Consider the following 6111-nt stretch of genomic DNA (forward strand, 5'->3'; position numbering starts at 1 on the left):
TTTTCGTCGCGGGATGTGCGTGCCGCGGAGAAGTCCCCGGGATTTCTCCCTCGTGTGAATACCTCTTTAGTCTCACCTGCAGAATGACTCTCAATAGACCCTTTCCCAAATTTAGTGCCATCTGGTGGCTCGTATAGCAGTTTATGTTTTGCCATGCCAATGACGGCAATGAACTTGTATTTCAGCGGGCACCGCCACTTTCGCAAGCCAACGGCAGGCGAGGAATTGTTTAATGTGTCGTTTTTTCTGGATTAGTTTCAGTTCGATGGTGACGAAGAACCCGCAGTGAGAACAAAGCTCCAACCCACACAGACGCCTCGACAAAATTCTATGCACCAAAGGGCTTTAAAGCCGATTATGTGCCGCCCACAGATTTGCTGAATCTGAGTTAGAAATGAACGCTTACGTCTACGTCGCATCGTACTAACACCCCTAATGTACAGACCTCACATCACCGCTAAGGAGCACTTTAAACGTCTTCTTTTATCAGTCACTAGAAGGCCGCCATTGGTACGGCACAGATGCCATTCTACAGATGATGATAGTGATCAATAAAGCTAGAGTGAATTTCGGAAAGGGTCTATCGCGAGTGAGTTTCTCCCTACCTCAGCCGAAGTGAAAAAAAAGGTGCCGAACGTAGCAAGCATACGAGGAACTTCACCGGTGGATAAAAAGAAAAAAAGAAAACCTCCAGCGACGCGAGACTAGATTCGTCCGTACAAGGAGAGGAAAAGAGGAACCGTTTCTTACTGAAAATGTGTGTTCGCGGGAAAAAGAAAACAGAAAGAGGAAGGGCTCCGTTTACTGTTTTCGTGGGCGACGATCGCCATATATTGAATTTTGACATAGCTGGTTATGGGGAAAAATACTAAATTACCTTATTTGCCGAGTGAATTAGGTGTAACTTTATATTTTTCCCCCGTCTATCCTTTATTGTTATTGCGTGGAAACATTTTCTTGTCTCCGAGTTCGCTCTGGCGCCACAAAGTGCTTTCCTGAGGGAGTTCTTGGAGTTTGAAGCTCGAACCCAGTTTCGAATCCCCCTCACACTGTCTCTTTCTGGCGCAGAACGCCTGTGAACGTGGCGGACCCTTCCCAGCTTTTTCTACTTGGAAGGTGGACGAAGCAGCCACGATTCTCTTTAAATTGAAACATTGCTTTAGCCGGAGAGCCAACAAACAAATGGTGTTAATTGATAGTACCAAAAAAAGCCAGGCTCATAAGAAATGAGCGGCATTCGTGTAGTGAACAGGCGCCGCGCCACCGAGGCGTCTTTTCCACCCTACAGCCTTGTAGCATCAACGTTTACCGTAACCGCATCGAGCATGGTAAATCAAATAAATGGAGTATTAAGAATACTGCAGAGGGCGCGACTTCATATATCTGTGTGGCGTCGATACGCCATACAGGTCTATGACGCCACAAGATTAGTGATGACATCGGTTCCGCAGAGCCTGCTGTGCGTCCGCGAGCTGATTCAGCGGCTACCAGCTCTTTCCTCGCCAATTCAACCGTGCATAACACATAGATGCATTTACTGGACTCACTACTACCATAGCGACCTTCTTCAGGCCCAAAGCATAGTTGTAGCCAGGAACAGGGCCGTAACCAGGGGGGGGGGGGGGGGTTAGGGGGTTCTGACCCCCCCCCCCCCCCCCCCGAAATTTTTTTTTGTGTACGGCCCTGTTCGGTGCACTTCCAGCCAGCCGATTTTAATCTCCACCTCTGCGCACGCGCAGTGGCGCCGGTCGGCTACCGGGTACCAAACCGGGACCGGTTCTCCGGTTTGCTATAACTCTCCATGATATGCCACCGATGCACATGACTCATAGGCGAAAATAAGACAATAGACATTTTCAAAATGGCCGCCGTTGTCCCCGAACCCCCCCCCCCCCCCCCCCCCCCCGAAATTTTTTTCTGGGTACGGCCCTGGCCAGAAATGAGTCTGTTCTAAGCGTTATTCACGGGCCCATAACCCATTAAAGTCTCATAACGTAATCGACTTGAATCAAAAAGCGGTCGCATTGGTTTCCGACCCACTAAGTGAAACGGTGGCAGCATGTCTGCTGCGGAATGCATTTGGACAGTAGCTCGACGTCAAGGTGAATTGCTGACGCTATCATATCCAGGGTTTCTTTCTCGCCAGTAGTGCTAATGAATGTAATATTGTGGACCTGCTCTCCAAGAAACACGTCGATGGACTCAGATGGATCTTCGTGTATTTCCTGGTGCACCTCAACACCACCGTACTGGTGACATGCGTCCAGAAGTTCAAGAGCTGGTTCTTGGTACGTTCGCTCGATTGTCGCGTGTAGTGGCGTCCGAAGTGTTTGAGAGATGAGGGGGCGACGGAGGGTGGGGCGGAGAGGGTGACCAGGAGGTGCCGCTATTACAAATACAATGCCTCCCCCCCCCCCCCCCCCCCCCGAAAAAAAAATGTTTTGACATCACAATTGATAACGTGTAGATCGAGGTGCATGCAAATGTAGCTGCCTAGAATTTGTCTAGCTACACCTGTAGCTTCTCAATTAATTCACGTGTGTAATGTTTGAAATGCTTCAAATTTGTTTCCGCAGAATTTAAAAAAAAAGTTTTCTTTTGCTTTCTTTGTTGGGTTTTGACGTGGCGTTCGATCATCAATAAACAATTGCATTCAGTTTTAGATACTGGCGTGTCTTTTTTTCTTTCCGAGTGTATGTGAATCAATTTTTGTGCTATATTGAGGGTACCGAATGTAGTTAAGACAAATTTTATTATACAGGCAAAAAAAAAAAAAAGAATACTGTTAGAATAAGTTTTCAAACCTTGTAATATTCCCTTTAGAATTTCCTTCGGGTCGTATTCGTTTCGAGGCCCAGATTGAATTTAGGCGAAGCCTGCTCTTGCTTGTGCATGGTTCTCTATAAGACACCTGGTGATTCCCTCTGTCCACAATCCAAATAAAAAATTAAAAAAAGCTACACCAACGGCCCAGAGCACGGGCGGGTTCACGCATGCGTCGAGCCGTCGGTAAAATCGGTCCAAGGTTGCACCGTTCGAGGCTGACTAAAACACCGGGATCCGGAAGGTTAAATCCCGACCCGGTGCCAGTTTCGGTTGGGATGAGCTTCGTACCGGCGTGCGGTCGTGAATCACGACTGATTCCGAAATTACTATTGCGTGAGGTGCTGGCTCATTTCGCAAGTATACAGCTGAGCCACCAGACGTCCAGTGGGGCTGACTCGTTTTCCGCTATCTAGAGTAGACACACACACGACACAATCGCTTACTAAGCTAGGTCTTCGTGGGGTGTCCTTCGCGGAATACAATTCATCACGGATGTAATAGAACCTTTTCAGAAACTGCACGCCGTCAATGATCCGCATCTGCCATTTTGGGGGGGGCTCATACTCCGAAAATACATTGAACACGAGGGTTGTGTTCTGTGTGAACTCGGCTCAGCTCGCATCAAAAACGAGTGCCCCGTGTAAGCGGTCGGCGAGGACTCGTATCCAACCACATGCTTCGTGTCCAAGAAATGGCAACCGCCAATGTTGCTTGATCAAGATTTTGGAAAAAGTCTATTGAGGAAAGATGATTTTAACACTGTTGACAAAATGTATAAGATAAAAAAAAATATTTATATACAGTTAACAGTGTGAACTAACAATTTGCCCTCGATGTTGCCCAAGGTAAGGCCTGGTTTGTTCTACACGGAGGAAGACACCGGGACGGTACGTAGTTAATCGCACGGCACTCCTTTCGTATACTACCCCGACAAGTAATATCGTCATCCTTGCGCCCCTCTTTTTGTTTTGTTTTTGTTTAGAAGATAAACTTTACACTTAATAGAATGCAAACGAAAGGTCATTCTGCCAAACGTGTTTAAGTGCGGAAGCCTTATAGGGTGTGTGGTGCTCTTAGTTGGGGTGGTGCCTGGGGCAGGATGACCCTTTTAGTGCCCGGGGTGGGTAATGATCTTGGCTCAGGTGGTACAGGTGGTACCTAGGGCGGGTTTTTGTGCCATCGGTGCCCAGGGAAGGATTTCATACCTCACACCATTTTCTCTTCGTGACGCTGCGCGCGCTTGCCACCCGAATACAAAGCCTTTGCGCTGAATTTTCTGGGTCACCAAAAGAGGGGAAAGCGCGCTTTCCTGTCCTTTACACTCCTCGTTCTGCGCGCTCTTTCTGCACCACCTGTTCTTTTTTTTTTCTGCTCGTCTCTTTCTTGCCCTTTCCCCCCCTCTCCACTCCGCACGCCTTCTCAGACCACCCGCTTCTGCTCCTCCCGTCCCTGCGCGCTGGGTCCATAGATCAGTCAGCAGCGCTCTCGGCTTCCATGCGGGTGACTGCGGTTCAATCCGTAGCACCGGTTGCCGTTTTTTTTCTCTTTATTTTCAAGATTGTTTATTGGTTTTTGAGGTTGGTTCGCCCTACAGGGAGCATTCACTGGACGCCACATTTGCGGGCGCTGTTTAAAGCGCATGCTCAGAAGGAGCTCACATTAATAGGTTGCCAAGACCAGCGATCTTGGTGGTGTGGAATATACGTCGCAAAAGAACTGTTTAAGTTCGCCATCAGCACGCGCTCAGCAGTCGCGCACACAGCTGTGACCGCCAGTGAATACTCCTTATAGACCAGTGTCTTGTCTGTTCCATGGGCGCCGCCATGTTTTTTTATGCTGACGCCATGACACAGTAGGGGGACTGCGCTTTTTACAAGACTCCGTTTTTTTTTAAGAACCTTTGCACTTATTAAGGGTTCGGAGTTTTCGGTTTAAACCTATAAAAGTACGCCGAATCCATTTTCGGGAATTCGGTTTTAACCGAAAAAGATAAGTTTTTAGGTTTGGCGTTTTCGGTCATAGCCTCCTTTATACTGATAATGCCTGCCCAATGGTTGGCTTCACCATGCTTCGTCGTCGTCGCGCCTGCTTCGCATGTTTGCTGCTAGAGGCGCCAAAACCCCATACAAAAATGCAGACGACTCTTCTTCGCTGCCCGTTGCTAGTCCACTGTGATGCCGTTTGTGAATTGAATTCATTCGTAACCCATGCTACATACCAGGCGCAGGGCACCGTCAGAATAGATTTTATATAAAAATAAGTCTTATACCTTTCTTTTAGCTTTCACGTCTTGGTTTTGTTTGTATGCTGAAATGTTACCAGACCTCTGGTGCTTGTCATATCGACAACAGAAATAGTCAATGCCAATTAAAAAGGAGACAGACAGGCTGACGGACTTTCAAGACGTTGAAGCAGCGACCACTTTAGAGTTTTTATTGCTACTGGAGCACAGCCGCAAAACATACGGCCCGCGGACTACATGCGGCAGTCATGTGGTTTTTCTCAGGACCGCGAACGCGTCCCCGCTGACCGAAAGCCTGCGCACCCGTCGGCAACACACTGACCGGGGGTCTTGATATACAATTCCAATTTGTTTTTTTTTAGTGCACAGCCCCTTGATGGTTTTGACCGGTCTCTTGTGGTCCGCACTGTTTTTCACGGATGCAGTTCTAGTTTTTTAACGGCTTCGTAGATTGTGGCTTGTTGGCAGAGTGTCGAACCGATATTTTTATTGGTTCGGTTCGGGTTCGGGTTCACGGCTTTCGGTTCAGTTCCGGTTCAGTTCCGGGGCGCAAAAAATAACGGTTCAAACCGGTTCGAACCGGTTCGAACCGGTTTGAACCGCTAAATTGAGAATATATTTTCCGCGTTGTTCTGTCAATAGGCGCTATTTAGGCCGTGAAACTAACTGCTGTAAACGATCTGACTTTTGCGAGGACCTATTTTTGAGAATTTCGCGAATCGCCTACAATTCGCGAAAAATGGGTCCCGCGAACAATTTTGGTAAAATGTAAACAGATTGAAATTTATATTGAGATTCCACCGCGTCGAGAAAATTACAACCCGCGAATTATTCCAAAACTTCAGCTTTGACCTAAATCGCGAAATATTGAGCCCACGAAAAATAGTCGTTTACAATATATAGTTTTCTTTTTTTTTTTATTGTTTGTTTAATTCAGTTTTATTTTCAGGTACCAAAATTATAAAATTCTGTTATTTATTCCTACACAACAAGAAAGGAAAATCTACATTAACATACAAAACGTCGTGTTTATACGACTCAAC

The sequence above is a fragment of the Ixodes scapularis genome, unplaced genomic scaffold, assembly GCF_016920785.2.
Source record: "Ixodes scapularis isolate PalLabHiFi unplaced genomic scaffold, ASM1692078v2 PGA_scaffold4__175_contigs__length_147842914, whole genome shotgun sequence".
Lineage (NCBI taxonomy): Eukaryota > Metazoa > Arthropoda > Arachnida > Ixodida > Ixodidae > Ixodes > Ixodes scapularis.